This window comes from Phoca vitulina, unplaced genomic scaffold (assembly GCF_004348235.1).
Source record: "Phoca vitulina isolate PV1807 unplaced genomic scaffold, GSC_HSeal_1.0 scaffold17, whole genome shotgun sequence".
In the NCBI taxonomy this organism is placed as follows: Eukaryota; Metazoa; Chordata; class Mammalia; order Carnivora; family Phocidae; genus Phoca; species Phoca vitulina.
The window spans coordinates 7,549,709-7,573,395 of NW_022589720.1; the positions used below are offsets into that span (position 1 = coordinate 7,549,709).

The window sequence follows — 23,687 nt, forward strand, 5'->3', positions numbered from 1 at the left end:
AACTCTGAGAAGGTTGTGGCCAAATTGAGGAGAAAATACACTGACAAATTAATAATCCTCTGAAAGAAGTGGCACAACATTTGCTCTTTCTTTTTATATTCCTCATTTTAGATTTTTTTTTTTGGAATTGGATGAAAGGAAGGATGCTGGCTAAGAGTCAGATTCAAAGGGAAAATGGGCTAACTGCAAGTGATGGTCTTAATGGTTACACATTAGTATAAGAAAAAAAACACTTTGATGTAGGAAAATAGGAACTTATCCTTCCTTTATACAAATGGAAGACTTAAATATCTATGCCACTTTAAAATTTCAGGGTAGAGGAAATTGTGTTAATACCTTTGCAAAATAACTTTGGTAATTTTCTTCGTTCCTATGTATTCACTTTATCTTTTTTTTTTTTTTTTTCAATTTGAAAGTGGCCATTTATTAACTGACCAGATTACAAAAATAATCCTGGTAGATACCTTAGTTCATCCTTCTAATAAGCCTATCGATCTGGTCTTCCCTGTGGCCAGCATCCCCACCTTCTACCAAATGGGTGGCCTTTTACTTCATTCCCCCTCGTGGAGAAGATAATTGAAGGTCCATAAAAATTTGCTTCTTTGAAATGTTTTCCAATGGAGAAATCTCGGGAATCAGATCCTCTCTGCAGATGACACCCTATGTACTAAGAGATCGAGTGATCAATGTGTTATCTGTCAGGGCCATCGGCTTCTTGTTGATTTTGCCATAACCACGCTTATAGATCAATCCACTCTGACTTCAGGTTTGGGTCCCCCCATGCTATATAGGTTCCACAATCCTTAGCATGTTAACTGAAACCTTGTTGAGCTTAACGAAGGTGCCATTGAAGATCCAGTGAAGGTGAAGAAGTTCCAATACCTGTCGAGCGCTTGGGCTCACGGCATTAATACCTCCGGTCCTGATGACAAATGCCAATTTGGGTTCCGCAGGGTATGGAGAAATTGCTGGCTCCTCTTGCTAGCCATTCAAATCTCAGTTCTGTCCACCTGCCTATATTCCTTGTGGCAATGCTTATCTTTTTCATAGATAGGCTTCCTATGTATTCACTTCAAAGAAGAACCGTTCCTCATTTTCCCTAAACTCCTTCTGCTCTTTGAAATATTTTTATGCAGCCTTTTAATGCCTTTTGTCTGTTATCCAGTGGGCTGTGATTCTCTGTGCCTGCTCTCTGACGATGTGTGTGTGTCATCAAACACAAGGGTTGCAAGGGTTGCAATAGTAATTACTACCCTGTTCCTGGACAGCCAGTAATTGCTGCAATAAAACGAGGCATAAATGTTCAGACAGCACCTTGTTCTGGCTCCAGACAGTTTCCGTTAATGAAGACCACTTTACCCAGCTTTTCATGCAGCTCTACTGAACCGTCTTCCAGAACCCTGAAATCTGACAACATTTCCAAATCCTGGGGCTAGTCCCATGTGCTCCTCTGGAGAGATACAGCAATGGGAACCTGGATGACTTTAAGTGACACTGTCTTTGGGCTGGTTCATATGGGTCCCCTTGAGCCTTGTACCATCCACCATCATTTTCCTGGATGCTCAGAGCCCTTGACAAATGAAAAGTGTATAGCAGAGCACCACATCCTGCTCTTGTATTATGAGAATGCAGAGATCCTTTCCCCAGCCCCACCTTGACAATAATAGAATATTCTGTCTCAAATCCTTCTGCCCTCACTGAGCACGCTGAACCTGCCAGAGGTGGGTCTTCAGCCTGTCCAACACTCTGTTCACTGTTCTCGTACCCACCGACACGACCCCCCAAATAAAAGAACCCTAAGAAACAAAATACAAAATACAAAATGAATTTCTGCATATAAAGGCACAAAACAGGATACTGTACCTTTTATATCTTTCAGGAGAGTCAAAGGACCCCAATCTTGGGTTATTAATATTACTAAAACTTGGTTCAGATCACCAGCTTCCCAGGGGAAAAAAATATTAGAGTTCATGGCATTTCAGGCTAAACTATATTGCTGGTGATGCATCTTTTCCCAACCAGAACAAAGATACCATTCGTGTGAGTACGTGGGTGAGGCCTGAGTACATCGCAACACAGAACCGTAAGTTGTCCTGAAAACCTTCATTTTTCCATAATGGGTTTCTGGGTGAAAGTTTGCGATGATCTGAATCTTTTCCTTCCATCCCTCCTTTTTAAAAGATAGCACAAAAGCTGCTAACAAATCTGGGCTTGACACCTACTTGTTGGAATCCAGAAAAGAAAGAGTGACAAACTTCACACCACTCCGGGAGAGGATCTCTTTCAAAAAAAAACACCCTTCTGGGAATGGAGAATGATTTGCAATTTGTGAGAGTTCCTTGTCTCTAACCTTACACGGGAACTATTTCCTCAGGGATGAGAAGCTTTGTCTGAATTGGAAACAGAAAAAATTCTCTTCAGGGATTTCCTATCAGAAAGAAAGAAAAAAATATGTCCTGTTGCCTTTTCTCACTGGAATACTCTTGTGGAGATGCACACCAAGATAACAAAAGAGAATATTCCAGGAAGCTTCTTTATACATAGCTAAATCATAGGGAAAAAAATATATGAACTTGTAAAAAACAGAAGGTAACCACTAAGGTGCAAGTATAAATTCACTTTGGTCTCCCTAAGTAAAGCCCATATCGAAATCTTGCTTAAGCTTACCCTTTGGAGGATTCGTTTTGTGGGACTTAAAATGAAACCAAAGAAGTAGAATCAGGAAAATCACAAAAAAAGTGGTGTGAGAAAAATTATGCATGAGGGAAAACCGCAACGCCAGCATTCACTCTATGACTCCATGAATCCCAACGGAAACCGAGGAAAGGAAACAAACAGTCGGAAGTTATTGTCTATAAATGGACCAGATGTGCAACAACGTCTGAGAACCTGTTCTGCCAAGGGGCAGAGGGGGAAGAGAAGCAGAGGCGAGAATCAGAACAAAGCAAAGCATGGGGAAGAGCAAAGTACAGTGAACCCCAGCAGACGACAAAGAATGAAAGCCATGAAAACCACAGTGATGGGGCATTAGACTCTGCAAGGAAAAAAGGAGGAGGAAATAAACATAAAACAGACCATTTTCACACGAATTGCTGTGCGCTCCTAACCAATCGAGAGGAGCATTGTGTAGCTAGTAAAACAATATGGAAAATAAAAGTGAATGTTTGTAGAAGTTCAAAAAGCAAAATAATGCAAGAATCTAATTACTTTACAATTTAGGGAGGATAAAAGGGAAGGCACCAAAGATTGAAGAGAAAATTGAAATGACCTCCTAGCCTTTCTCCTCCCTAGATTTCCATAAGGATGCTATTCAAAAATAAATTAAAAGGTTGTGTGTTTAACCAGTCAGACAGGAAGGATAACAAGGGACCTTGGGAACAGAGGGAGGGGAGAAAATGAACGGAAGACCAAGTTAGGTTTTGAAAAATTCATCATGTTTTCCCCTAATTCCAGAAGGATTATAAATCACTCATGTATCGGAAATCTTCACAAAAGTGTGTCAATGTGGCAGTCGCTTTTCTGTCCCCCTACAGGACTTCTCATTTTTGTCACATGTTTTCTTTGCTTTTGAGGAAAATCCTTAGTTCTATTGAAGCTTCAAAGATCACCTTCGAAAGTATCTTTCAGATTAAAGTGCCCTGGTAGGATTGGGGTTTTCAAGATTCAAATAATTTCTGGCTAGCATTTTTGAGCTGCTCTCGACATCTTACGAAAATACCTATGAAGACCATCTATAGAGACAAAACTTGCATTTCCAACAAAAGTAAGACTCACAGTCAACTTATGACTTGGGTCTAGGAAGAACTTCTGCTAAGAAAAAGGCAAATCTGAGAAGAATTACCATTGTTCACCAACATGTATGTCCCCTACATGTATAAACATACATGCAAACATTGTCAATGGGAAAACACCGGATCATTCACACCCCTTCTGTCCTAACTCAGAGAAGTATCTTGTATGACAAACAATTTTTCTACATGTCTCAAACAAGAGCATGTAGCACAGGATCCAGTAATCCCAGTTTTAGAAACCATGCCTAGAGAAGGAACCAGAGATTTCAACCAAGATTTATGGGTAGATATGCTTATAGAACTTAGTCAAAATCAAAAAAGAAACTGACAACCACCAGCAAGGGAAATGTTAAATAAATCATGATACAGCCATGAAATTACTTGTAACTGTCATGTTTTGGAAAAATTTAACAACAGGAAAACATGCTCACCATACACTATCAAGTGATTAAAAAGGAGAATATAAAATTTATTTATGGTATGAACTCAAATATGTTAAAATCACACACACACACACACCTCTAGAAAAAGCCTGAGAGTCAACACATAAATGAGTTAGCACTGGTTGTCTCTGGGTGGCAGAAATACAACTTTAATTTTATTCTTTATACCATTATAATTTCTCTATAATGAGCATATGTAGTAGCTTTTATAATGATAAAAACAGTATTCAATTATTTAAATAAAACATAAATGAAGTGCCCATTATGAGGCTTTGAACAACACTGAACTTGGACTGAGCCCATCACGTATTCCTGTATCGACAGAGACAAGTTCATCACTCTTCTCTGCATCTCAGACAAGAATATACGCCCCCTGGGTTGGGATGAGATTACATGGAATAATTCAATTAAAATGACATATCTTAAGTGCCAAATAAAACTCTAGCACAAAGTAGGTGTGAATACATGCTAGCCAAATCTAAATACTTACAATGGAAGTAGTCAAAAAAAAAAAAAAATAGCCCATTCCAGATAAGTATTTGAGTTGCCGCTTCTTCACCGGCATGGGAATATCACACCCACACGTTTGATCTGTGGTATCCCCTCCTTCTGGAAGGTGCTTCCAAATGCAGGAAACAGCCCTCCTTTTGGTTGGTTCCTAGTGGCATGGAGAGCATTGATGAGATCCTTCATGGTGGGAGCAGAAACATGACAGCAAGACAGACAGACAGGAAAATAATGGAAGACCTAACACAGGAATAAACGATCCAGCACCTCATTCAATAGCAAATGATCACATCAGTGCCTCTGGAATAAATTTAGAGCATATCATTACAACTGGTTTCATGTCCCACAAGGACACAGACTAGGTTACCCTCAGACAGAAGCACCCATGTGTCAAATGCACATAGAGGTGGCCTAAGGCAAGGAGAAATATGTTTTCACTTCATTCTATTAATATTTTATCTGAATGCATTTCTTGTTGTCTGGGGTTCTGTGATCACCCAGGGCTGAGCTATTCGTAGCCAGAATGCTACTTGGCCTTTCAGATTTATTCTTTGGCATTTCCAAATAACATAGTTAAGCTTTATGCAGGAATGCAGCACAAAAGCCAAAGATCTTGTCTTGTATTTTTTTCGAGTAAATCATTATCATCCATCCAGAAAAGCAACATAATGGAATACTTAAATTTTATAGTGAAAACCTTCAACAAACCTAGATAATCTTGACTATGGAGGTGTTTAATATTTTTTAACGCAAAAGGATGTTAAATAAATGTCCACAAATGCTTCCTCTAAATCCAAAATAAGCTTCGATGTGACACCAACACATGTAGGAACGAGTGGTCTAGAATATTGTTGAATATTTGAAGCTGGCTGGGGATCAAGATGAAAGCAGACTCGAGGCCCTCCTCGCTGGGGATTTCCTCATGGGAAACACAACAGAGACATTGAAACAAGGTAGGAGGCAGAACAATAAACACGAGGCAGCCCACGATGTAGGATTTTTTTTTCAGACAGATGTGCTTCGGGCAGGTCTGAATCCCCCAGAGGATACCAGGATCCACCGTGGTGGGATGGGTCTCATGACCCCTGAGAAGACTATGATCCATGATCAGTGTCCATCCCGCAGCCTATGGCGTCCTGGTAACACAGCCGGCAGCTAAATACAAAATCAGGGGGGCCCTCCCACGTGGGCTAGACCTGGCACATTGTGGTTGACGCCTTCATCTGGGTGAGCCTGGCTTGCCCTTCTGTCCCGGCAAATGCTGACCCTGCAGGACAGACTCGGACCCATCGTCCCTGCTGTTTGTACCCGGAGTCAGGCGACAGCCAGAGAGAGGCCGTGCAGCAGCCGGGCGGCTCGGGGCCCGCTCTGGGCAGAGGTGAGAGCACAGGACACGGGGAGCGAGCAAGTCCCCAGCGGTGGGGTGGGGTGGACTGATCAGAGCCAGGAATTCACACAGCCCGCTCTTGGTTTCTTCCCACCGCCTGGCCACCCCTCCTTACTGTCCTTGACTGAAATCCCCTCTCGTTGAGGGCTCAGGTTGGTGCTGCTCGGGCTCAGTCCTCACCTCCCTCTCCTCCTGCACTGCAACCCTCTCCCTTCTTTCTCCTCCTTACTCAGCTCCCATTCCTTGGGCACCCACTGCCATTTTTCTTTGCCCATATCCTCAGCTCTCTTGCGCTCCTGCTTTGTCATAGCTGCTCACACTCACTCAGCAAAACCACTACTCTGAAATCCAGCTCTCTGCCAATTGAATGTAGCTGGGGGAAAAAAAGCACAGCAGGTTGCCTGAGCTCACTTGAAATCCGTGCTGGAGACACTCCAGTGGACTGTAGTGATGCCAAGCCTATTATGTATCTGCTCTGCTTTACTCTCTTCCATTTCTCCTCAATGACTATTTCCCCAGCTTTTCCTCTCTCCTCAGGTTCCCACAGCCTTCTCTTCTCTCCCCCGTTTCAGCAAGGGGCCTGGCTTTCTACCTGACTGGGAAATCGGAAGCACCCCGAGGGAAATGTTAGCCCCCACCCCGCCTCTCGTCTGTCGAGCATCTGTGTTTACACATTCTGCCTCCCATCCACTCACTGTAAGTCCATGGTTCTCAGAGTGTGGTCCTGGACCAGCAGCATCAGGGTTCCCTGGGAACTGGGAAGAAATGCAACTTCACAGGTCAGATCGCAGGCCTGGAACCTCTGGGGCGGAGTCCAGAATTCTGGGTTTTAACAAGCCCTTGGGTCAATTCTGATGCCCTTGCCAACTTGACAACTCCTGCTGGAGACAAATCCACGTTTCCACCAAAGGCCAACCTACACCCCTCTGGAGCCCTGCTCCAGCAAGGCCGTCTTCGTCTCCTGTAGCAATTTCACCGTCTCTGTGAGCTCATTCCCATCAGCATGGAAACCTGCTGTTAGTCGTCTCATCTTACCCCAAAAAAAAGAAAAATCAATTGACCTTCAGGCAGCAGTTGAGGCTGCAGTCTGGAGGCAGAATTGCTTCTCTGAAAAACCTCAGTTTTTGCTCTTAAGGCCTTCAACTGATCACACAAGGCCCACCCCACAGTATAAAGGGTCATCTCCTTTCCTTGAGCTTAATTGACCACATCTACATCTAACTATATCTACAAAATACTTTCATAGCAACAGTTGGTGAGTGTTTGATGAAATAACTGGGTCCTACAGGGTAGCCAAGGTGACGTGTAACATAACCATCACACCATCCATGTTCCATGACCCCCACATTCCTATTTTTCATCCAGGTCACTCTTCTGAGCTCTAGACTTGTGTATCCACCTGCTTGCTTGGCATCTCCACTCAGATACCCAACAGAAGGATCTCTTCAAGGCTGAATCTTCCTGGCAGACTTCTCCACGTCATTTGGCGGCAACTCCATCCTTCCAGTCCCCTGTTCTTAAAGCCTCTGAGTCATCTTTAACGCTTCTCTTTCGCACCCCACAATCAGGTCCCGTTGGCTCTCCCTTCCTTCTGCCCTCCTCAGCTTCCACCTCTGCCCCCAGCCCCATCACCTCTCCCCCAGATTGCTGCAATAGCTTCTGAATCGGGGGCTCCCACCTTCGCTCCCCATCTCAACCCAGCAGCCGGTGAGCATCCGCATGCGCAACCCGGGGCCAAGCCATTCCTTTGCCGTGGACCACACTGCATCTCCATGTTGCACCCAGAATAAGAGCCAAAGGCCTCAGCGTGGTCCTCCAGCCTTAGAAAAGCTGTCCCCTTTTCCTCCTGACCCCACTGACTTCTGCCCTCCGCGTGGACCCCTCTGACTACACTGAGCCCTCGTGTTCCTTAAATACAGCAGACACATTCCAGGGCCTGGACCCCAGAATGTTCCCTCTGCCAGGGACATTATTCTGCAGATCCCCGCGTGCTAACTCCCTGCCTCCTTCAAGTCTTTGCCTGAATGTCTCATCCCAGCGAGGCGTCCTGAGCGTGTAGTTTCACCCACATGCACTTGGGCACAGCCCCCCACCGTGCTCATCCTGCTCTAACTTTTCCTGGGGTTCACAGCCTCCTATCGTGGCATGATGTGTGCTCATTGCAGGCACTGTTTAGCCCTTCCCCGGAGAAGGTAGACGGTCATCTTTCTGTTCTGTACACAGGTGTCTCCCCGATGTGGAGGAGGACGCCTGGCACGTGTGTGGAATGGACAAGTCATCTGCGAATGTGTCTTCTCAGGGTGCTTATTCCTGGTCTCGTCCTTGCACTCGGGGGTGAGCTCCAGGAGCACTAGGACCCGTCTCTCTCATCCAGGCACCTCAAACAGGCCCTGACACAGGGAGGCGCCAGTCTTTGCATGGCCTAGCGCATTCGCATCGCTAGAACAAAATACTAGACTGCGCGGCTTATAAGCAACGCACAGTTCCAGAGTCTGGGTGGCCGAGATCAGGGCGCCAGCCTAGTCCGGTAAGGACCCTGCTCTGAGTTGCAAATGTCTCACCTTGTGCTCACAGGCAGAAGAGGGGAGGGATCTCTCTGGAGCCTCTTTTATAAGGTCACTAATCCTATTCATGAGGCTCCCCTCTCGTGACTCAAGCACCTTCCGAAGGCCCCACTTCCTAACACCATCACCTCTGGGGGCTAGGATTTCAATAGGTGAATTCTGGGGGGATGCCCACAGCAGAGCTTCTCTGATCGCGGGGGGGTCTTCCGAGATGAAAGGGGGGTGGTTCCTGCCACTTGTACTATCCTATCACCCTCTTCCCGCCCACCCACCCCCGGCACAGTGGGGGCTGCGCTTGGCCAGTTTCCGGAAGATTTTGAAATGAGAACTGTTTTTAACAACACAGTGACCAGTTTACAGACGTCCCCCACCCCGCCCTTTCCCCTTCAAAACTGATTGCTCATATTAAGCTGACTTCTCCCAGGCAGGCATCCTGGAGGGGGTGGGAGGAGGTCCCACCCACACAGTAATGCCTGATCTTGCTGAGACCGACCTGAACACTCAGGCCTCAGAGCACATCAGAGAAGCCACTCTGAGCCAACCAGGTGTCCATCTGGAACCGTGGATCTCACTGCTGTTCCATCTCCATTACCGGGACCTTGGCTTTCCGTCACCAACGCGCACATGAACCGGAGACTAATGTTACGTGTAACAGAATTCACACCCACCTCATCCGTGACTTCCAAACAGGCTGAAAGGCAATAAGCTTTTTTCTCTCCTTCCTAATGCTGGAACTCAGTGTTGCGTTGTCAAGGAAAAAAGACTCCTACTTATAAAAAAAAAATATCCTTTGGGGAAAGAGGGAGAGATTCTTATCTGGAAACTAATGGGGCAAAAGGGCTAGCATTTTACAAGCTGCAGTAAAAGACTAGAGAACATCTCAGAACGAGGGCAGCTGGGGAGGCATCTCCAAGATGCTACTTGAACTTCTTAGCTAGTAAGAGAGGCAATAATGTCAATTGGCCGAACTGGCTCTTGAAATGGGAGCTGCTCCTAAAAGCATCTGGTCAGCTTCATGGAGGCTGGAGGACACCCCAGCCAGACCCGTCCTTCCAGAACCAGATGGCCTCGAGCATGTCCATCTGCGCTTAGCCGGGGGGTCCCAGGTTCTACTTAATCACCTTTGGCTCCAGCCCACCGGGAAGTCCTTCCTCGTGTCTGACCTGAACTCCTGAAGCCCATACCCTCCCCTTTGCATGAAGGCATTTCAAATTACCGAGCAAGATTTTGGTGATTTCCTCTAGGGTAAAAGTATTTTGTTCTTTTTAATGGAATAAGGTTATTCCATTTTTTTCTTTTTATTTTCCTCTTGGTTATTTTTACCACTTGAAAACGTGAAGACCAAAACTGTATGTTATCATATCAGAAAGCCCAGAATACTGTTAAAAGTATGCATAGCCACGTGGTTGCAAACCTAGCCCCTGCAGCCAGACTGCCTCCATTCAAATTCCTAGCTCTACCTCTGGTTAATTTAGTGACCTCGGGCAAGTGGCTTAGCCTCACTGTGTTTCAGTTTTACAGCTGTGAAATGGGGATGACAACCGTATGCAGGGCATTAGCGTATCACGAGGCTAAATAAGTTAATAAAGGTAAGAATATAGGTAGTACTAAACATTTTGTGCCATAGAAAAGTCTACTATGAACATTAGTTCTTAATTTTCCTTTTTTTTTTTTAAGATTTCATTTATTTATTTGAGAGTGAGGGAGAGAGAATCTGAGGCAGACTCTACGCAGAGCGCAGAGCCTAACGTGGGGCTCAATCCCACGACCCTGAGATCATGACCTGAGCCGAAAATCAAGAGCTGGATGCTTAACCAACTGAGCCACCCAGGCACCCTTAGTTCTTAATTTTCTATAAATAAATATGATTTTCATTCTGAGCATCTCTCCAAACAGGCTAGCAGGAAACTTACTTGCTCTGGTGTTCAGGGGTTCTTCTGGGGAAGGGAGAGCCCTTGACCCGCTGGGCTGTCCGTGGGTCCATGTCTGTCCACACAGACCCCTGCTGCGCCCCAAGAGCTGCGGGTCCAGGGCTCCTGTGCTGGCTTGGGCCTGCGGCTCTGGTCAGGCCACATGCCAGGACACACGTCTGACACTGTGGCACGTGTGGTAACCCCAGTACCACGCACAAGGCCTGGGGAGCGGCCAGCACTACGCAGGCAAAGGAGAAATGAGAACACAGCCACGGGTTCACGTGTCCGAGAAAACGCCGCAACTCCAAATCTCCAGGCAGCAGGGTGGGGTTTCCTCTGTCAGGTCAGTTTACAGGATACAAAATGCACTCATCCTTCCAGAGGAGAAAGAAAATTCAATCCTGACTATTGTAGCGGAAGCTTTAATGACACGGAAAGATGTTCACAATAGTTTGTTAAATAAAAAAGCCAGGTTATAAAACAGAATCAAGAACGGTGGCCCTGTGAGTTTCTCCAGGCTGCTGTAACAAAGGGCCACAAACTTTGTGGTTTAGGACAATGGAAATTCATCTGCTCACAGTTCCAGGGGCCGGAAGTCCAAAATCAAGGTGTCGGCAGGGCCGCGCTCCCTCTGCAGGCACTAGGGCCGGGTCCTTCTTGCCCCTGCGGGCTCCCGGGGCTGCCGGCACCTGGCGTTCCCTCGAGGCCAGCTTCTCCATAGTGCCTGCCTTCACGTGGCGCCTCTCTGTGAGCGTGCGTCCTCACGGGGCCACCTTCACTCTTCATGGAGGGACACCAGTCACCTTAGCTGATGACATCCGCGATGACCCTATTTCCAAATAAGGTCACAATCAGGGGTACAGGCGGTGAGGACTTCAATGTGTCTTTTCTGGGAGACACATTTCAGCCCATGACAGTCTCCTGCGTTAAAGAGTCTACATCTTTTTCAACAACAATAAATGATTGCATCTCTTTCTGACACACACACACACACACATACACACACACACAACCCTTGTCCTGAATGAGAATTTATCCTCCACACCTTTGTCACTCGCACTAACACCTGCTGTCGCGTTGCCCCCACCCCTGCTCCCCCACTGGGTGAGCTATGCTGACACGTGGATGTGGGTGTCCTTCAACCCGCCTCTATTTACTCAGAGGCTCCCGCACACGTCTTCGTAAGCATAAACTCATTATGTGCAAATGCATCTCCGGGGGAGGGTTTTGTCACTGTTTTTTTTATTTTTTATTATTTTTTATTATTTTTTTAAATGTTTTATTTATTTATTCATGAGAGTCAGAGAGAGAGAGAGAGAGAGAGAGAGAGAGGCAGAGGCAGAGGGAGAAGCAGGCTCCCCGCCTAGCAGGGAGCCCGATGCGGGACTCGATCCCAGGACCCTGGGATCATGACCTGAGCCGAAGGCAGACGCTTAACCATCTGAGCCACCCAGGCGCCCCTGTTTTTTTTTTTTTTTTAAAGAATACTTTATGTGCCTTTTCTGAATCCTGCTTTTCTCACACAATAACATCTGGCAGAAGTTATCCCAGCTACTAATAAGCCTCTAAATCACTATTTTCAATGATTATATAATATATTCTGCCGTGTGGGCATCCACTGAAAATGAACAGTGATTATCTCAAGGCACTTGGGGACAGGGGCTCTCGTCCACCATCCTTGTGCATGTGAGGCAAGCACAGAACCTGAGCCAGGACAGCTGTTCCATCAGCATGTGTGTCCCTGCCCTGTAGCTGACGCATTCTCCAAACTCTCTCTCTGTAGGACTGGTACCACCTGCATCCTTGTTCCTGCTTAAAAAGGACACTGACATTTTAGCCTCCCAGAGGCTAATGCTCAGTGTTCTACATAAGCCACCACATTTCGTCACCTTAGGGGCCCGATGGCGTTAAAATGCTCCTGCAGGTAAGCACGGGGCTCTGAAGGGTGGGCACTAAGCTGTGCAGCTCGCTGGTCAGACTGAGGATTCAAACCCTGATCCACTTATCCCCCCCAGGCCATCTCTCTCCTCCACATCTGCTTTCATAAGAGAAACGGCATCTCCTTTGCTAGAACTGGCTCGCAAAGTCTAGATGCGCTTGTCCCAGAATCCACCCTCCAAAATTTCATGACCATTGAAAACAGACAAAGCAATGAAGCAGACCAAAAAAATTAAAGAATTTTAGCAACCCACGACCCCAGCCATCCTGCAAAGATCTGCTGTAACTCTCCTTTGCTTATTTAAAATCGGTGACTTAACTTTCGAGTCCGATGTGTCACGCATAAACGTCTACTTTCTAAGGACATAAGAGAAACATCAGCTCACATGTGACTGGGCAGCGAGTCATCAGGAAGTGGTGAGAGGGACAGAAGCCTGGGATGTCAGGCACTGAACTGGGGGAGGACAGCGGTGACCTCTGAAATTATACCAAGACCCCCCTCTGCGTGCCCGCCCTTTCTAGGAGTGTGGTTCCTAGAAAGATCATTGAGAGCCTTTGATAAAAACCCCAATGAAAGTTCCATTGCAGTCCATGTTTCCTTTAATTGTCAATAAGTTCATGGGTGACTGTGACAGATGCTGAGTGACCACGGAACATTACCGTAAGGAAGGGATGTGAATTTCAAAGCAAAGTAAGCGGTGCCTAGAATTTACCTTTCTTACCTTCATTAAAGAACAATAATGATGTGCTTCTCAGCCTGGGCTAAGCATCGTAACCACCTGCGAAGCTCTGAGAGCACCGACGCCTGCATCTCAACTAATTGGTACTGGATGCACTTGAGCATCGAGCATCTCTAAAGCTCTTCATGTGACTCTCCCGTACAGCAGAGGCTGAGACCCACGTCCCTAGAAGATTCAACTGGAAGGGATTAAATTTGCTAAAAATTAGAAGGGCTGTCTGGGAAACAAGATAAAGTTGAGAATGAGAAATAACTTCCTTCGTGTGGCAACACAGCCTTCTATAGTCTACAGTCTTCTATTTGCTTCGGGGAAAGTGAACTTTTCTCTACATAAACCACCCTACTTTTCTCCTCTGTTGCTTTGCTAATGCTTCTCTCTTCCAGGAAACTCTCCCTAAATGACTCCTGCTCATTCTTGGCAATTCAACCTAAGAGGTCCATCTCAGTGAAGCATCCCTATGATCCCCTAAGGTGTGGACCCACTGGATTGCTTTTAATGATCTGTTTTGGTGCCTGTTTCCCCACTTGACCTCAGAGAACGCCATAAAAGCAGAGACTGCAGGGCACCTGGTTGGCTCAGTTGGTTAAGGGGCTGACTTTTGGTTTCAGCTTAGGTCATGATCTCAGGGTCCTGGGATTGAGCCCTGCATTGGGCTCTGCACTCAGCGTGCAATCTACTTGAAATTCTTTCTCTCCCTCTCCCTCGGCCCCTCCCCCGTCTTGCGCATGCACTCTCTCTCTCTCTCTCTCTCTCTCTCTCACTCTCAAATAAATCTTAAAAAAAAAAAACCAAGAGACTGCCCATTCATTGTGGGTTCCCATCACCTAGGCCAGTGGCTGGTGATCACAGACAATCAGGAAATGAGTATCAGATGAAGCCAGGAGGCAGGACAAGGGTAGGAAACATGTATCAGTTAATCATTTAGTTGAATACTGAGAAATGTATAGTCTTGGCAGGCATGCACATTTAAGAAAAAAATTTGCTTTGTTGATGATAGCACCCAAAAGCTTAAAGGAGAACACTATGGGGAAAGGTGGCAATGTAGAGTTAGTTGCATCTTGTGTTTATAAATCTGTTTGCATTTTTCCCCTTTGTCCTTATTGTAGGAAGCCAAGTAACATAAAGTATCCCAGGAGCCCACATTATTTTTTTCCAGCCTTATGGAAAGACAAGATACTTAGTTTCCACAAGCAGTCCCACGGAAGAAACCCCTTCCCTTTGGGAGATTGCAAAGCCCTGTAACATGTAGCTGCCAATGTTTGCTGCCCACCCTAATCAATTTCTCGCAAGCTCCATAACCAAATGGCAGTAACACTTCAGAAATACCAGAACCTGGTAATTTCCTCCTTGACTGTCTTCCCAGACAATTAAGGACCTAGCATCTCCTGTGTGCTAAGCAACCCTGGGGCTCCTTTTTCCAGCAACTTCACAAGAGACACTGTCAGAACTCCTTACAAACAATCAAGTCTGAAAGAAGCCCCTGGAGAGTGTCTGCGCTGGAGCAAATGGTGCTGGTGCCAAAGCAGAGGACAAACTTCTCCTGCTACGTGCCGCATACGCTGTTCAAGATGGAGTTCTCATCTGGGCTTTCTTGCAGTCGTGTGGCACTCTGAATTAGACTTTGCAGGATGACAGCCATTCGACCAAGAGTGCCTGGATGACAGATGCTTTATGTACACTGTCAAGTTTAATGTGGTAACCTCCAGGCGATTCTGCTCTACCAAGCTTGTGGCAAGCCTGCTGAGGGCTGTCGACAGCCACACCGGGGGAGGAGGGAGCAGAATTGCGGGGCGGTCAGCATTCAAAGGGAGCAGAGAGATCATCGAGTTCAGCCTCTTCAGATTGCAGAGGAACTATGACCGCACAGCATAATGGTTTCTTGCTGAAGAATCACAGGGATAAGCGTATGTATGTCCAATCCAAAGGTGGGGACTTAAACTGGAGTCCTCTGCTTGCACATCTAGATCGGCTACTTGTGCTGTCCAAACACACCGCTGATTTTCAGAACCTCATTAGACTCTTCACCCTGTAGGCAGCTTAAGGATGACTGACTATATCAACTTGGGCAAGTCCAGTCGGAGCTGTACAAATGGTCCACATCCAGCTGCTCCCACTCTGCATCCCTAATACGGCTCAGAGCCACAAAGTAATCCCGGCCGGTATCCAGTTATTTTGTTGTGGCTCACCAAGTCTAGCCGACCCTTATCTTTGACCTAAAAATTCTCCAGAGTCAGTTCTTAGAATTTGAAGAGTTTCCAACAGGTGTGTGAGAGAAGCACTTCTACTAAGATCTTCGTCTCTTTTTTAAAAAATAGGAATAAAGGAGGAGATAGAAGCCAGAAGGAAACATCATCATAGTTCTCTTTGTCTTGCCTTACATCTCGGAGGGAAATGTGAGTCTTACAGAGTAGTGGCTTAATTTCAGCTGAACATCACTCAACTCATTCAAAGCTATTAGGGTATTTTAGAGAAGAATACAGAGTGCAAATTTGAAGTAAAAAACAAAAATATTTTGTGTTCTAAAACTAGAATAAATTTTCTTTGTAAGTTTTCTTCATCAAATAGAGACAAAGAGGAAAAGAAAAATGGAAGTGTGGTCTCATTAATGATTGACTCCCCAACCCACACACAAGGGCCATGTGTGGACAACACATGCATTTAGACACACACCTATGTACCCTAAATCTCAATGTCTTATATGTATCATGATTTCATAGCAATACTACCTGTTTTTTTCTACTCTTAAGGAAATAGAATAAAAATGCGTTGGTAGACATTACCCTCTTGCCTAACTTTCCCCACCCTCCATAATGCATCCACCATCTAAAAAGAGTTGCTATCCACGTATATATCATGGATGTATAATATCATGTCATCTGCACATAGTGAGAGTTTGACTTCTTCCTTACCAATTTGGATGTCTTTTATTTCTTTTTACTCTCTGATTGTTGTGGCTAAGATTGCCAGTACTATATTGAGCAAAATGGTGAGAGTGGACATCCCTGTCCTGTTCCTGACCTTAGGGGAAAAGCTCTCAGAAAACCCTAAGGACTCCACCAAAAAGCTGCTAGGACTGATCAATGAATTCAGTAAAGTCACAGGATACAAGATCAATGTACAGAAACCTGTTGCATTTCTATACACCAATAATGAAGCAGCAGAAAGAAATTAAGAAAACAATCCTATTTACAATTGCACCAAAAATAATAAAATATCTAAGAATAAGTTTAACAAAAGTGGTGAAAGACCCATACTCTGAAAACTACAAAACACTGATGAAAGAAGTTGAAGATGACACAGAGAAATGGAAAAACATCCATGCTCATGGACTGGAATAACAAATACTGTTAAAATATCTATACTACCCAAACAACCTACACATTTAATGCAATCCCTATCAAAATACCAGTAGCATTTTCACAGAACTATAATAAACAATCCTAAAATTTGTATGGAACCACAAAAGACCCCAAATAGCCAGAGCAATCCTGAAAAAGAAAAGCAAAACTGGGGGCATCATGATTCTGGACTTCAAGCTCTATTACAAAGCTGCAATCATCAAGACAGTATGGTACTGGCACAAAAACAGATTCATAGATCAATGGAACAGAAGAGAAAATCCAGAAATAAACCCACAATTACACGGTCAATTAATCTTCAACAAAGGAGGCAAGAATATCCAATGAGAAAAAGACTGTCTCTTCAACAAATGGTGTTGGGAAATTGTACAGCAACATGCAAAAGAATGAAACTAGACCACTTTCATACACCATACACAAAAATAAATTCAAAATAGATTAAAGACCTAAATGTGAGACCTGAAACCATAAAAACCCTAGAAGAGAATGCAGAGAGCAATTTCTATGACATCAGCTATAGCAACTTCTTTCCAGATATGTCTCCTGAGGCAAAGGAAACAAAAGCAAAAATGAACTATTGGGACTTCATCAAAATAAAAAGCTTCTGCACAGCGAAGGAAACAATTAACAAAACTAAAAGGCAACCTAGGGAATGGGAGAAGATATTTGCAAATGACATATCCGATAAAGTGTTCGTATCCAAAATAATAAAGAACTTTTACAACTCAACACCCAAAAAACAAATAATCCCCAATTAAAACTAGGTTTTAAAAAAAGTTTTATGTTCATGTCTTGAACAGACATTTTCCCAAAGAAGACATGAAGATGGCCAACAGATACATGAAAAGATGCTCAACATCACTCATCACCAGGGAAATGCAAATCAAAACTACAATAAAATATCAGCTCACACCAGGAAGACTAAAGTCAACAACACAAGAAATAACAAGTGTTGGTGAGGATGTGGAGAAAAAGGAACCCTTGTGCACTGTTGGTGGGAGTGCAGACTGGTGCAGCCATTGTGGAAAACAGTATGCAGGCTCCTCCAAAAGTTAATAGAATGACCCTGTGATCCAGTAATTGCACTACTGGTATTTAACCCCCAAAATAGAAAAACACTAGCTCAAAGGGATGCATGTACCCTGATGTTTACTGCAGCATTATTTACAAATAGCCCAATTATGGAAGCAACCCAGATGTCCATCAGTAGATGAATGGATAAAGAAGATATGGTATATATACAATGGAATATTATTTAGCCATAAAAAAGAATGAAATCTTGTCATTTGCAACAACAGGGACAGAGCTAGAGAGTATTATGCTAAGTAAAATAAGTCAGTCAGAGAAAGAAAAATACCATATGATTTCACTCATACATGGAATTTAAGAAACAAAACAAATGAACAAAGGAAAAAAAGAGAGAGAGTGACGAATCAAGAAAAAGGCTCTTAAGTAGAGCGAGCAAACTGATGGTTATCAGAGGGGAGGGAGGTTGGGTGACGGGTGATATAGGAGACGGGGATTAAGGAGGGCACTTAGCGTGATGAGCACTGGGTGTTGTATAAAATTGTTGAATCACTCTGTCGTACACCTAGAACTAATATTACACTGTATGTTAACTGGAATTTAAATAAAACTTTAAAAACACATAATAAAAATAAATAAATACTAAATAAATAATTAATTTTTTAAAAATAAAATTAGTTACTTAAAAAAAAAGGAGTTGCCATCCAAATAAGAAACGAGCATGGACCCATGAGGCAGGGGAGCTTCCTTGGTGGCGGGGGGGGGGGGGGGGCATTTGATACAAAGTAATTTTCAAAGTAAGGCAACCAGGCAGGCCTCAGATCTTCCCCTTCAGGAAGAGTTTGACTTTTGCTTTAAAAAAAGGCATGATTTATTCCTTATTTGGAGGATCCACCTACACATAGTCCTTTTCTTCATTAAATATGAACAAATCCTTTGACAGACTTTAAATTGAAATGCTTGAGAAACGGTCACAAGTGATAAGCGTGTGAACAGGACAGGACCCCACACACCAAAATACGATATGGCGCCCCTGCTGGAACCCAGTGACTGTGTCATGATTCCCAGACAATACTGATGGTAAGACACGCTTTTAGTTTTCAAATGACTAAGGAAACTGATGTGTTAATGAAGCTACAGCATGTATTGATCAATACATGATCACACCAGTCTCTCCTTACTCTGAGCACCTTATTCTTTCCTCAGGGATTTGGCAGTTGCTCCTGTCTTTGCTTGCGTTGGTGGCCCCGCACTAGGCAATCCTTCTGCATATATCTCAGTACTAATTCCTTCTCACCTACTTCTTTCTTAGGTCCTTGTATCAGTCAGCTTTCAGTAAATTGTGCCGCGCTGACAAACACCACCTAAATGGCAGGGGCGTAACACAGCAAAGGTTTTGTTCTCGCTTGTGTTAAATGTGCTTTGCAGATTGGCTGCCGCTCTGCACCCCAGGCCTTCATCCGGGGTCCAGGCTGAGGGAACAGCCCCTATCAAGGCACACCGACCTCAGGTCAGAGGGAAAGACAAAGAGCAGGTGGGTGTGATGGCTCCCGTGGCTTCCGCTCAAAAGTACCGACATCACTCTACTCACGCGCCACACCCACGACTGGCGTGGAGTACGCTCCTCCCACAGGGGGATTCAGGAAGGAGGGGCCCTGTAGGGGGAGAGAGGTCCAGCGGAGGGGCAGTGAATATTCTGAACAAATATTCTGAACGAATATTTTGGTGGTCACTTTGCAAGAAACTAGAGAATATGGTCATTCTACCAAAGAGCAATATTTGCTCTACCAATAACACATTTATACCCTGCTGCTTTGTTTGCATGCCTTTCTGTGTACTTAACAACTTTTCTTTTAAGTGCAAAATTATACGTAATTTTTGGAGAGATTTTTAAGTGTCAGTTAAACTCAGTCATGTAGCTACCAACACACTCGTGGCTCACGGGAGCACCATCAATGTGACAACCAGACAGAGTCTACTCACAGACAGGCAATGGGAACGGTGTCGGCTGCTTCCTGGTCAACAGCAAGCATAAGACATCATTGTCTCGAAGACGCGTTCCAATTGCACATTTGCTGAAATGTGAAAAAAAGGTATATTAAAATCAATGAAATATGATATTTGTGGGTATGTGTGTGGAAAATGAGACTGGCTGATCAGTTCTTAAATGTTCTGCATCTTTGCTCCTCCAAGTGTAGGCTGTGGTTCGAAGCTATTCATGCCCACTGGGAGCTGGTTAGGAATGCAAAATTGCACACCCCAGCCAAGACCCACTGACTTGGAACATTAACAAAATCTGCAGATGATCCTCATGCCCATTTAAGTCTGATAAGTAGCATTCTAAATGACATCGGTGCCATAGCTGGTAAGTGCATCATACCAGAGTGAACACACACATACACAGATGCATGCACACAGATCATGGAGACAGTCCCCACCCCTCCGTGCATCCTGGGGCTCCAGCATATGGGGCAAGAGGAAAGAGTTTCAGAGGTTATCCCATTCAGCAAGACGAGGGTGGTGACAAGGACAGACTGGATAGCTCAACCCTGGCCACACATGAAAATCACTTGGATACTTTTTTTAGAAATACTGAAGCCTGGGCCTTGATCTCGGAGATTCATTTGGTTTGGGGCACTCAAGGTGCAGCGTGGGTGGGGCTTCCCAGTCAGAGGGCTGGGAGCAGCGGGGCACAGAAGGAAGGTCTGTGTGTACGCCGGGAGTGGAGCTGTCGAGCTTCTCTTGTGAGCACCTGAGTCCTCACCTTCACCGGGGACACTGTGTACATAGGTCCCAAATTAGGGGCAGGAAAGAGACAGATGTGTTGCATGGGGTTTAGAGCTGACAGGAGTTAGGATCAGAGCAGCATAATGACTCTGGATTTGACTCGATTGCAAGTTCATGTGTAAATAGCCCGCACACACCTGATGTGAGGAAACCACAGTAACTTCAAGTCCAAAGACCCGGAGCATCTCCTCTTTAGCCCTAAATAAACCAGCTAAACGCCCCAAGCCTCAGTGCTCTGGTCTGTTAAATGGGCTTAGAAGTAGTAATTGCCGCCTGCCTCCTTCCTCCACACTGGGATTCTGGGGTTTACAGAGACGCTCTTTATGAAATGAAACTCCCTCTACCTGCCGCTCCCCCTGCTCATGTTCTCTCTCTCTCAAATAAATAAAAATCTTTAAAAAAAAAAAAAAGAGGTTGCCCTTTACCTTAGATCATTTGAATGTAGGTAAACAAGCCAAAATTAGGAGTTTCAAACTGGATTCCTTGAGGGACTGGGGTTTACTAAATTTGGGTCCCACAAAGTATTTTTCAAGTACATCTAGGGTTGTTATTGTCATTGTTGTTGTTTTCATTGTTCTTTTTTTTTTTTTTTTTTTAAGATTTTATTTATTTATTTGAGACAGAATGAGAGAGAGAGAGAGCACATGAGAGGGGAGAGGGTCAGAGGGAGAAGCAGGCTCCCTGCCGAGCAGGGAGCCCGATGCGGGACTCAATCCAGGGACTCCAGGATCATGACCTGAGCCGAAGGCAGTCGCTTAACCAACTGAGCCACCCAGGCGCCCCTGTTTTCATTGTTCTTTTGGTGATTTTTTTATTTCCACACTTTAACCAACTTATGAGAGGATATATTATCTGAATTTACTTTGTCTTCAACTTCCAAATTATGTCTCCATCGTATGGTGACATACATGGTCCTTTGTAAGGGAAGCCTTAAATTACATCAGAAAATAAGCAGTAAAAATATTGCCTCCAATGGGCAGAATATTTGGAATGTTATTTGTTTGGGGATTACTATCATTTTTCTCCAAGTTCATTTAAGGACTATATAATTGATAATACTTGCTTTTGCAGGCAGTTAAAGCCGTCTAATTGAAGAGTTTCATATATGTGTGTGTATACACACGCATATGTATATAGAGATATATGTATATACCCATGAAGACTCCTATTCACAAGTAGTAATTTTGAGGAGATGATGAACCTCTGCCATTTTTCAAAGCCTCTTGAGTTGTCAAGGTCACGGACATAGAATGAACCCACCTGTCCTATCTGGGTGCCCATCAATATAAACACCGGGGAGGATGGCATCATTACTAGAACAAGTGGGCTTTCTTCATGTCTTCTCCCTTTGAAATGTCTAACCATCTCAAGTTGGGTTACAAATGTTGGCAACAATCACCCAGGCTTTCGAAGTGAAAAAAATCACTTTCACTGAAGCCACTAACAACAGGATAAAAAACTCATCCAAAATTTCTTCCAAAAGGATAAAAAATTCAAAAGGGAGGATGAATGTTGGCTCACCCATATTTCTTTGCTCAGGTGTTAGTACTACATCTCGGGGACCTTCCCAAATGATTAGTCCTGCTCGACAACAGAGGGAGAAAGCATGGCAGCGATCATTCATCTCAGGGGGAAAGTGGTATGTGCAACGAAAAAAACCCATCTGTCCATGAATCTTGACTTCTACTTTGGGAGATGAAAAATAGGACTCACCGTGAGTAAGAAGATGAAGGCCCCTCTAAGATCTTTCTTCTTCCCCCCAGTTCTACTTTTCACATTTAAACTAGTGAGATTCTGATCAAAACCAGCCATTTTACCTGCAATCCCACTGTATGTTCTTGGAAGTGAAAGACAATCCCAGAGCTAAAAGGAGAAGCTCAGACCTCTTCATTGTGCTGGTGGGGATGGCACAGAGCGAGAGAGCCCCTTCTCGAAGCACACTTTCCTCTGTCCTCTCTACAGGTGGAGCGTGAAGGTGAGCAAGAGACTCCGCAGAGGACCACGCTCAGCAGACGAAAATCCTGAAAAGAGAGAACAGAAAGTAGAACTAATCATAGGAATGAAAGCATTTTTTTTCCTTTGTAGGTTTTTTTTTTTTTTTTTTTGGTGGGGTGGCAGGAGAGGGCTCAGGGGAGATGAGACCTGTCTTGAGCTACATTGTAGAAATTAAGAGTTACATAAGGTAAGTAAAGATAAAAGGGAATAAAACATTCATGTTAGGGAATCTTTGTTTTCAAAACAACTCAATACTATCTATGGTATGAAGGGATAATCAGTAAAAGGTAGCTCTTTCAACTCAAGTAACAAAGAGAAAACTCAGCTTTGATCACTTCAAAGGAAACCAAATATGGCAAATGGGAAAACCTTAAGGACAGATGGAGGAGAGTAGGAGCTTGTGAGCATGTAGTAGTCAAGGAAAACAGCCCTTGGAAGACACAATAAAATGAGCCCAAATCCCATATATGCACCTGTGGTGTAGACGCTCCCCTGCAGTTCTCAATCCGGGACGTCAGCAAGACTGCAGTCTGGGGGAGGAGCTCTTTGGCCTCGGAAGCACCATGTGATCAGAGAGAAGAGAAACCAGATGCAAGCCTGAAGGGGAGCAGGGGCTCATCAATTTAAGTCAGGGAATTAAAGGTTGTGAATAATTAGGTTGCTATTTGTAAAAACTGGGTAGGGAGACAGCATAAAACATCAGGGAGGCATGAAAAGTGAGGCTTGGAGACATCCTATCACCCTGTGAGCACATCATTCTAAACGCGGTGGCCAGATGCTGTGAGTGGGTCCACACCCCGGGAACATAACCTGGATCTTGAGCCACATCCCCAAACTGAGCCTGAGATGCAGATTGGCTCCCCCTGGACAACTGAGCAACTTTGTAATCAGGAACACGAAACAAACATGTAGAGATAATGGAGCAACTCTAACCCACAGTGTTAATACTTCGGTGTAGAATTTGCAACTATGTAATAATCGTCTAAAAGAAGATTATGTGTCATATAAGTCACTAGAAACATACACAGGATTTCAGCATATTGGAGTATGTGCCATATCGGCCCTGGGGTATGATTTGAAATTTTCAGTCGGTGGTAGACTTGTGGTTTTAGTTTGAAAGGAGTAAGAGAATTTGATTAAGTTGGGAAAGAGTGTTTGATAGTTTAAGAGAACCTGATTTATCCACCTACACATTTATAAGAGCTAAGTGCTTAGAAGGAATCTGCTTGTTGGGTTT

General features: G+C 44.4%; 1 pseudogene; it reads right to left on the bottom strand.

The window, feature by feature from the left end:
• Positions 1 to 465: 465 nt before the first annotated feature.
• Positions 466 to 22,267, bottom strand: LOC116639051 (annotated as a pseudogene).
• Between the last annotated feature and the right edge of the window lie 1,420 nt (positions 22,268 to 23,687).